Genomic DNA, 11,320 nt, shown 5'->3' on the forward strand with positions numbered 1-11,320 from the left:
CATTGACAAGGGTGATGCCTCCAGACGATTAGCCATGCAGTGACAGCGCATCAGACCATTTTCCAAAGAGTATAAAAAGTAGTCATTGACAACGGTGATGTCCTTACATAAAGCCAGCCATGGAAAGGAGTAGGATTGATTGGATGAAGACAGCAGGAAAGCAGAGGTTCAGAGGAACGAAAGCATCTCTATGCGCTTATCTGAAATTCTCACCAGTGATTTACATAAGTATTTCTATCCTTATTTTATTATATGTTTTCGAAAACTCCATAACTATTTTATATCCGCCTGACTGAGATCTACAAGGTGACCATAGCTTTCTTCATACCAACAATCTCCGTGGGATCGACCCTTACTCACGTAAGGTTTATTACTTGGACGACCCAGTGCACTTGCTGGTTAGTTGTATCGAAGTTGTGAATGAAAAACAATTTATTAAGACGTGCGTACAAAGTTTTTGGCGCCGTTGCCTGAGATCACAATTTCATGCACCAACTACATGTAACTATGTTTGTGTTGTTAAATTTTGCAGGAAAAAAGCTCCCCATGTCACCACGACAGGGTTGCAGGCATTTTTTAGGAAGTAGAATGTCAAGAAAGAGGGGTCGTCTTCCAACATTAAGGTTGAGGGTGGAGATGGTGAAGTTAATCAGCCCCCAAGTTGGATGAAGAATATTAGAATTCAAAGGAGAAAAATTGAAGTTGAAGCTGGAAAAGAGAAGATAGTTGATTTAACGGGGAAGGGTACTGAGAAGGAGGTCAATTTGGTGGAAGTGGAGAAGTTTACTAAGAATCAAACAGTATTGCATAGGTACAGAGGTGATGAAGATTTGACCTTTATGTGGAGTGGAATCTTTCCTTTCATGTTGATGGTTGATGACTATCGGCATTGTCCAAAATGATGTTAAATTGGTGGAAAGTGTTGGTGATATTGGTGTAGATCAATATCTTTAGGTATAATACATAGATAATTTGTTTGTTGTTGCGTATTGCTGTATATGAGTTAATTTTTTTGTGATTTTTGTTGAAGTGATAGGAGCTTGGCTTCTGTCATTCAGTCAAACTCAAGAATTGAAACATTCAAAGAAAATTTTTTGATAAAGCGAGTGTAAAATAGTTAGTTCACGAAGGTTCTCAAAAGTTAAGAAATTATAGGAGGTTATGGATCAAATGGACCTAAAAGAAGAGAAGATCAAGGGCTTGAAAGAAAGAATGAGTACATTGGAGAAAAAAGAAAAGAGGTTTGACAAAGGCATGAGAGATTTGGAGACAAGCTAAGAATTGTGGAACTACGTTTGGAGAAGAAGAATTTGGAGGTCAGCAAGGGTGCCACAAAGGTTAAAAATGTTTGTCGTTGGCTTTGACAAAGTAGTTGAGCAAGCAAAATTCATTGCCCTAGAGGCAGATTTTTCAACTATGAATCCTTGTAAAGTGGTGATAAACAACAAGTTAATTGATGACGATCAAACTCAGGAAGGTGGAGTTGACAACATGGCAACACCATGAATTTGAAAAACTTATGTTTATTTATGTTTATGTTATTTTTAAAAGACAATGTTGTGTTTGTTAAAGTTTTTTTAGAAAAATTGTTATTGTTTCTTGCTTTGGGATTATGTTTTGGATAAACTTGGATGAATAATTATAATATTAGAACAATTCTCATATGAGATTATTTTGTTGGTAGGTGTGTCTAGATTGTTGCTTAGATGAGTGAGGATTTTTGTTGTTGATAGTATCTGAAATTAGATTTTTAATAGTATAAAGAAGTAATAACTGAAATAGTTGATAGTATGGATTGGTTAGTATGACTCGTGATTTACGGTAGAGCCGAATTATAATTCGGTTAGGAACTCTGAGTTCGATTAGGGGGTTAAGGTATCATTTTGGTGAGTGTGATGATTTTAGTTAATATCATTAGATTTGTAAGTCGTTTTTGGGATTTTAGCATCCAAATTTTGAGTTCAGTTAGGTATAGAATAGGTCGGTTACGGATAACTCGATATTGTGTGCACTTTATGATGAAGTAAATCTCGGCTTGGGATTTGATAGGCTGAGTCACATATATATGGTTTGAATATTCATTAAAGAGTGACTTATTTTGATTGATTGTGTACTTGATGGCTCATGTGTCAGTTCGAAATATTGATAACAACAGTAATCTAATACTAAACTATTAATAGAGAGTTGTCAAGTAGTGAAAATCCAACATGTCTTGATGGAGAGAGCTTGAGAGTTGAACTTTTTATGGTATTCTCTGCACAGTTAGTTCATGTATGGTCTCTCATTCAATCATTTATTTTTTTTCAAGTAAATTTTGCTTCTTATTTTTCACCAAACAACTTCTTCCTTCAATTAATTCTCCTCCATCCTCTGCTTCAATATTTATTTCCTCTTTCACCTAACAAGTACCAAAAACCTAAAATTTTAAATTTGAATGGCAAAAGGGGTATAATTATAACCCAACATTCATTGTTTAGTGAATTTGTATAGTTGCTTCTCCCCTTATTTTTTTCAATCCGTCATCGTGGTGGCGTTGGCATTGTAATGAGCATCATGGTAGGAGTTATGGCAGTGGATGAGATGGCAACCGCTATGGTTGTGGAGGAGAATATGGAGGTGGTGGTTGCGGCGGAGTTCGTGGTGGTGGTGGATTCAAAGGAGGAAATGATGGAATAAAGCAGATCGGTGGAAAAAGCTGAGTGGCAATGATTTAGAGTACATGCAGCAAGACTAGGAAAGCATAGAGCACATCAGCAGCGAGAAGAACAGAGCGGTGAGATATATTTATTTTTTGTTATCATTGATCTGAGAATTCAAAACTTCAATGTTGTTTAATATTCTGATCAGCTAATGTCTCCTTGAAATCCAATTAGGTAAGAAAGGTTGGTGGTGTCAGGTGGAAGTCCATGTCTGATGCTGTGAGCAAAGCAAATCTGTTTTTGCTTCTCTTTTATTATCCTTTTCTCTATATAATGATTATTTCCACTTTTATTGTTGTTGTTTTATGATTTACTCTCTTATTCGTTATTATTATCGTTTTTCAGTAACCATACCAATCCAAGGCTGAAAAGAATAAATTAGCATATGAGGAGGATATCAGGAGCTATGACAAAGGATTGGTGATTGCTTTAACTCAATGTTGTGATTCTATCTTATATTGTGATTCATACTAATCCTATGGTTGAACTCTTTTGATATATTAGAATGAGAGTGAAGATTCTAATAAGTCACGATTCGAGGAGAATGACGATGATGATGACGATGATGAAGAGGTGATGGAGCTTTGAACTTTATTTTTAATTGTGAAATAGATTCTGACATTAGTTGTTATTGTTTTTCAACTGATGCTTGAGTTACTATATTTTTGTTCTTAGGCTTTTTAATATCACAAATGATATTGCATGGTTAGCCGACATTAGTGAAATTTTAGGATTTAAGAACCTTTGAACTAATTGAATCTACTAGACAAGAGGTACCTAATTTTGCTGAATATTTCTACTTCTTTTAGAATGAATCATTATAATTCGATATATATACCATTAAAATGCATATCTAGCACTTTTCAGTTGGAATTTGTGATAACAACGCCATCAATTTTATAGTTATATCATTCCGAATTTCATGAAAACTGTTTTATGACTTCTGTAGTGGATCACCAATCTTGACCCTTATAATTATAAATAAATTTTCAAATCATTATTGTTACTCGTGAATATTTAAAAGCTATTAGTTTAATTGTGTCTAAGTCCTTTTTCTATTTTATGTTTATCAAGTTTAAATATGTACTTAAACTTGAAAATGTTGGTATATCATGGTAGAAAATATGAGAGCAAGTAGTACTAAAATTTGTGAAAAGATGATAGTTTGCTTCATTTTCTTTTTGGTAATTGAAGGTTTTTTTAAATTATTATACATCTTTGTGGGTAGATGCAATGTGTAAAAGATTAGTAGAGATTACTCATTTGAGATTAATTACTTTAAAAAATAAAATCCGAAAATTTTGTTATATGTGTGAATAATATTCTTTTCCTATCATCACTCTTTAGTATAATTACTGTATAGTAACACTTGGTCCCTCTTTCTCAACTTCTTTAGTATAATTTCTGTATGGTTACTGTTTTGTTTTTAGTGATTGAATATTTTATTTTATTTTTTTATTCGTGTATGTAATGCATAATATTGCCAAGTTAAAAACTTTTAAATGTAATTTATCATTTTACCTTAATTAAATTAGTGAAAATATATTGTAATGATTGGATGAAAATATGTTATAGGAATTGAATCAGATGATAGAGTTTACAGCATAGAGAGCATTTTAGATGCCATAAAAAGAGGCAGGGAACAAGTTTTACTCTAGGAATTGACTGTAATAGGAACTTGGTATTTACATGTGTGTGAATAATACTTCTGATTCAGATCTCATTGAGTGCCCTATACTTCCAAAGAGAAAATGTGGTTCACAAATTCAATTTCCAAAGTTTGATAGAGATTTAGTTATTGAACAGCTAGTTAGTACCTGCTTTAATTTAATTTGTTTGTTGTATTTGCAAGTTGAAACTTTATTTACACTTGGTCTCTTTTCTTATGTGCCTGCTTAGTGTATAGCCATAAATATTTTAAACAAACAATTCTGTATATGCAGCAAAACTCAGAAGACAAGCAGCTGCTAAAGATAGAGATCTTGGACCCTTTTTTTGGTCTTGAAGAATAAAAAAAATATTCTGGTTAGTTATGAGTTAACTATTTTTTGAGATTTGCAGTATATGTTTTGATAATTCTATTAACTGATGTATTTTATTTTATTTTTTTGTGTGTTTATTTATAGGTAACTACATTTGATACTGGAATGAGCTCAAAATATTTGTTGGAGTCAGAACCAACATGAAGCAATATTGAGGTATTATCTTCTGTTCATGTACATTACCCTTCCATTGATCAATAATCAAGAATATAATGTTGAAATGGCTTTTTCACGATTTCTGCAATAACTTCATGTAAGGTTCTCTATCACCTTTATTCAAGTCTCTGCCAATATCAGATAATGTGAATTCTAAAAAAATTTTCTTACTGTCTTTCTTATAATTTATAGTCTCTGACTATATAAGAGCATTAGTTATGCACTCAATGTAATATATGATCATTTTTCTGTTCTTATAAAATGTGAATTTTTTTTATCATATATAAATTATTCCAGATTTTTTGTTCTTCTAAAAAGAGACTTTTATATTGGCTATGCTTTTGATGGATGCATTCATGAGTCATGAGTTTAGCAAAATAAATTTTTACACCTTGGTGTATCAATTGTGATGCAATTAGTAAACAAGTAGAAAAATTCGCAAACCACTACTAAATAGCAACTAAATTGATATATACAAGGATAGATGCTTCAGCAAATGAACATCGAAAATTGTAAGTATAATACAAAAGCTTAGTTTACATGTTTCAGTTTTTTTTTTATGTCTTGAAAAACAAAATCCTGCATCAATTTTGGGAATTAGAATCATGTTAATTTATTAAGAAAATATTTAAATGACCAAACACTTCTCCTTTGCTTAATGACAAGTGAACGACTATCCTACACTTCTACTTTATGATAATACAAATTCGGTAATTACTTCTAGACACTATTTTTTGGTGGTAAATATTTGATTTGTTCTTTATTTTTTTCTATAAAATAGCAAATTGATACTTATCATAGGAAATGATTAGTTTATTTTATTTTATTTTATTTGTATGATAACATTCTTTCTTCTTAATTTGGAATTTCATCATTGGTTTATATTTAAAAAAACTAAGGCAGAGCATATCCATTGAAAACAATAAAACTAATTTCATGTAGGTTTGTTTTAATTTCTAAGTAGTCATTTTTTGAAGTTTTTGTACTTCTTATTACTTGATTCAGTGTGTTGTTTAATTTAGATGAAGCCAATAGTTAATTATTGAATGATATTTTATTTCATATACCATGTAGCATGCCTTCTTATTACATGGTTGCAAATTTAATCTTACAGTTGATTATGTATTAGAAGTACTATGTTTTAATTGATTATGCCTACTAATGAATATGAAGTAATGTGTTATACAGCTCATGTTGTTGTGTCATCTTTTAGAGATTTTTTTATTTTTGTTCAAATTATATGGCATAAGCTTCAATAGTCAATAGAATTAGATTTTTACAGTATTTGATGAGTATGAAAGAATAGAAAATACACGTTAACTAACTCTTCAGATTTTGGTTTTTTATTTTTAAAGTAATTTATACATCATTACACTACTCAGGGCCTTATTTGATTATTAGTTTTGAATTCCATATTTTGACAGTATAACGAAGTTCTTGGCAATGAACTTTTAAGACAATGTATACACCATATCCTTTATTTTTTCAGCATAGCCACCTCATAAAATTTTCAAAGCAAAATCTTTAATTGCTTTTAGATTTCTTTTTTAATGAGGTTGTATCTATGTTTTGCACAGTATTCTCAATAAATATTGTCAGTTTTCTCATTTTAATTATTTATTTATTACTAAAAATTGATGGCTAAAAAATCTTCCATTTCTATAACTCTCATAGGCTGTGAAACTTTGTGAAAGATATCTAATTGTGTGTGCCAACTACCCTGAGTACTAGATGCGTTATGTGGAGTTCATGAAAATCAAAGGGAAGAGAAATTGCAAACTATTCTCTAGACTAAGCAACAGAAATTTATTTGAAGGTATTCTTCCTAAAATACATTTATTTGATTGAATTTCGTGTTAATGCTCATTTTATCATGTGATTCTGCTCTTTTTTTACATGAGCTTCTCTAAAGTAATTTGACAAACAATTACAAATGATAAGGCTTTTTAAAGAATGAAAATATGAAGTATAAGAATCAATGTCAAATGGCAGTATTATACGTCCAAGATGCAGAGACTATATTTTTAACATAAATTTTTAAGTTAAATTGCAGAAGTGGAATTTATGACTTCAGAAGTCAAGGTCAATATGTATTGTAAGTCATCTTTAATAAATTAGGAGGGAAAGATGAACAATGAGCTGAAAAATTTTGGTTTTTAGTTTTCTTTCAATTATTTTGAAGATCTATTTTTTGCCCCCATCATTGTGGTTCCTAAACTATAATAAAATAAAACTGAAATTCTATCAAATGAATGTACAATTTGTATTTGCACTAATATTTTTCCCTGTTTTACTATTTTCATGCTTTTAGTATTTCCTCTAATTTGGTATTACTCAGGCAAAGTTAGGGGTTGCTTTAGAAGTAATAGTATATCAAATCTCTGGTGATAATATATGACAAAACTTATAAAATATGTTTTTGTTTCTTTTATTTTCTCTTCATTATTTTTCTATTGAATTTATTCATCATTAATATTATTTGTTTATTTATTTTTCAGTTCTAGCTGTTGTATGACTTAATTATCTCTCTCTCTTTTCTTTCTGTACAACGTATTTTTTTCTATATTTTGATTTTTATTAACCTTATCATGTTACAAAGACAACATTAAAATATTCATGTGAATCTTGGATCAAGTCACATATATTAATTCTTATTGTATTTATATGGCTTTTAGGTGATTCGAAGGGTATGGTTGAATTTTAATTTTTTGTATAAATGTGTTGAAAAATTTTGATAGCATCAGTGTATTATGGGTACGAAGAAGTTCAAAAAAATATGTAATACGACATTAATTTTGGTCATGTTAGCATATTTATTGATTATTGAAGGTGAAATTTCAGTATCATGTGAGTTATTGTGTTAGTAATAGAGATTATTGGTGGATTAGGATTTTGTAATTTTTCTCTTTTAAATGTTCTTATTATGCATTATTTTCTTTTTTCAGGTTCAGCCCATTACGTGCAAGCATAAATATAATAGGTCATGAATGATGATTATAATTGGATATAAGTGAGAGGAATACATATCAAGTTAGTTGAGGTTTAGAGAAGAGATTAAATTTAATTTCTCTTTTTCTGTGGTTGCTTTCACTTTTAGTATTTATCTGTAATTATCTGTAAATATGACTATTAAACATGCTTAGTCAAAGTTAGTATATGTATTATTTTTGTGACTTGATTATTAGTTCATCACTAACATACTTCATTATTTAAAAGCATTTGTAAGAATTTGAAGAGGTTGATTAAAGTTCTAAATTTTGTGACGTGTGTCATGAATTTTTTAATTGGTTTGACTTGCATGATATGGAAACAAATGAGGTTGGGATGAAAGGTTTTTTAATTGTTCATTTTTAGAACAACTTCCGCTCACCCATTTTACTACTTCTTGATTTTTAAATTTTTTTTTAAAAATACAAGGTAACCACATTTATTTAAAGAATTTTTTAATTTTTCTTTGAAAATGTTTGTTCCTAAAGTATTAAAATAGTTCTTTCTTTTACTACCTCATTCATTAAAATATATTATTCTACACATTGAGTTAACCTTTGAAGACACGAGAAGAGATATATGTTGGTTGGATTAAGCGAAATCTAATTTATAGTGGAGGAGGCGGGTTTATAGGAGGGGTTGAAAGTATTTTTGAATAACAAAATCATGGTGGATTAGATTAATGATGTAAGCGTAACAAGTTGAAAACAACGGTTTCTAAGAAATAAGGTCACAATCATAGCATAAAAGTTTCAAAATGCGTGTGTTGAATTCAAATGTGAAGGGGGTATAAATTAAGAAAGGAGTGGAACAAAAGACACTAAACAATGAAAATAAATGGGTATAGTGGATAGGTTGAACAAACTGAGGCACAAAGAATAAAGCAAAAGCAAGTATTGAAGTACAGACGATTGTAGGTTGATGTTTTATAATATAATAGGGTGCTATGTTTTTTTATTTGCTAAATTACTTATGCTAATAAAAATTTATAATTATATAAATTAACATTAAATGTATTTTTTATGTTTGTGAATTATATTAAATGTTCTTTTTTTTCAATTTTTGTGTCTCGTATTATTTATAGGGATTTATCATATATGATTTTTAGACTCATGAAGTTATTTAAAATACAAATAAATTATATAACATCTTTAATTATATTTTTTAATACTACTCATAAAAATCTAGTGTGTTTTCTTCTAAGTGGAGGTTTTGGTTTGTTTCATTTAGTGTGTGAATGTATAATGTGCAATTATGTGTGACACATATCTAATGAAAAAATTAAGAATGATAGTATATATATTATTGTAATTTTAGTATGACCTATATTATATTAACTGATAAAAGTGGTTTAGTTTAGCATTTCCGTGCATCGCACGAGTCATGCACAAGTAAGAATATAAGATATAGAATTAAAAAGGATGTTTTATTGATGGAGAGCCTTCATGGTTAAAGGGTAGGGGTGTGTCTCGTTAAAATCTCTCCTTACAAAACTCAACTTAGGGATAAAATTTGAATAGTAGAAAAAAAAATACATCACCTTGTCCTGATTTGTGTACTTGGTTGTAATACATCTTTAAGGAAGAGATGTTTTATGTACTTGGTAAGTTGTTGTCCTCTAGGGTTTGTAATATATATGCTCCCCTTCCAATGACTTTTGATATTTTGAATAGGGCTTCCCAGTTGGCGCGGAGCTCTCCATGACCTTGTGGTTTCTATGCTTCCTTTATTTTTCTAAGGATGAGGTCTCATTCGTGGAATGATCTAGGCTTGATCTTTTTGTTGTATTTTTGAGTTATAGCAAGTTGTGTTGCATGTTGTTGAATCAGCGATGGTCTTGTATTTCTTCTATTGATTTCAACTCGGTGACTCTTAAATCAGTATTTATTTCATCATTTAACTTATTTGTTCAGCCTAACTAATGTGAGACTTTGATAGGTATCATAGCATCACAACCATATACTAGTCTGAAAGGAGTCTCCATTGTTGATGAGTGTTGGGTTGTGTTATACCTCCATAAGATTTTTGAAAGAGTTTGGCCTATTATCCTTTGGAATCATCAAATTTCTTTCGTAGTGCCTACAATATAACTTTATTTGCAGTCTCAGCTAAACTATTAGTCTAAGTGTGTTTTACAAATGAAAATTGATGAACAATTTTAAAATTTTGTAAAAAACTTGTAAAAATTTTTATTAATGAATTGTTAACCATTATCGGTTATAATGAATTGAGGTATATCAAACCTACATATTATGTTTCTCTAGATAAAGGAGATCATGTTTTCAAAAGTGATCTTTGCTAGTGGTATAGCCTCTATCTATTTGGTAAAGTAGCTTTTAACAATAATTAGAAATTTTACTTGACCTGGTGCCTGTGAGAAGGGACTAAGGATGTTTAGCCTCCACTTATTAAGGGGACAACTTACCTCCAATGTATGCAATTACTCGGCAGGATTGTGAATGATCGGAGCACGACGTTGGCAGTGGTCATAACATTTAATTTTGTTTATGCAATCCTTCTGTATTGTGGTCAGTAGTATCATGCTCTAAGAATTTTTGTTGCTAAGCTTCTACCTCTTATATGTGTGCCACATATGCCTTCGTGGGCCTTGTCCATGGCAAACTTAGCACCGGCCTTGCGTAAAGATCGACTCCGATCATAATAAAAAAAAGATAGATTATCTTTTGAAATTTTATGTGATCTTTGATGCCCTCTAATATTGTTTCAGTTTGTACGTATTGAATGAATGGGTCTTGCCAATCTACTTTCTATATAATACTCAAAACATGCAAGGAATTGCTTTGGATACTATCTTACTAAAGAGATTGCTTTGGAATATATTTTTGAAAACATGAAAAATAGAAATTGTGCATGAGTGCACTGCAAATACATATAAAACAAAAAAAATTGTAAGTGTACAATACAAATAAGACTTTTGTACATGTTATCTTTACATTTTAGTTCTTTAAAGCAAAATTATTTAAAAAAAAAACTATAAGTGTATAGAAATCATAAGATTAAATCTCCAACATGTAAGGATTGGACAAAAATAATACAACCTAAAATGATGTTTTAAAAACCTTATAGTTTCTTTTGGAAATATCCACTGAATTGTAACTTGAAAAGTTAACTTTTTAATACCATTAGCATAGTATACATGTTACATGATTTTATTATGTAGTAGATCTATCTTAAAAAGATATACCAAAAGGATATAGAAAAATCCAAATAAATCTGTAATATATGCGGATGTTTGAACACTAATTTCAACAATGGAGCAAAATAATAAAGATAAAGTCATCCTTTGAAAAATAAAAGAATGGTACAAATACAATGTACATAAAAAAGTCTTATTTGGAGTAATATTTTAATATAGAAAAATTATTGTCACAGAAAATTGTCAATAACAATTTTAATTTAAATATAAATAAAATT

General features: G+C 30.0%; 1 long non-coding RNA gene across 1 annotated transcript; it reads left to right on the top strand.

Moving 5' to 3' along the window:
* On the top strand, window positions 6,442–8,026 carry LOC110269795. The gene is made up of 3 exons (XR_002358555.1): window positions 6,442–6,452; window positions 6,572–6,713; window positions 7,843–8,026. It is a non-coding gene; the product is annotated as an uncharacterized LOC110269795 (long non-coding RNA).

The sequence above is a fragment of the Arachis ipaensis genome, chromosome B03, assembly GCF_000816755.2.
Source record: "Arachis ipaensis cultivar K30076 chromosome B03, Araip1.1, whole genome shotgun sequence".
NCBI classification, from domain to species: Eukaryota; Viridiplantae; Streptophyta; class Magnoliopsida; order Fabales; family Fabaceae; genus Arachis; species Arachis ipaensis.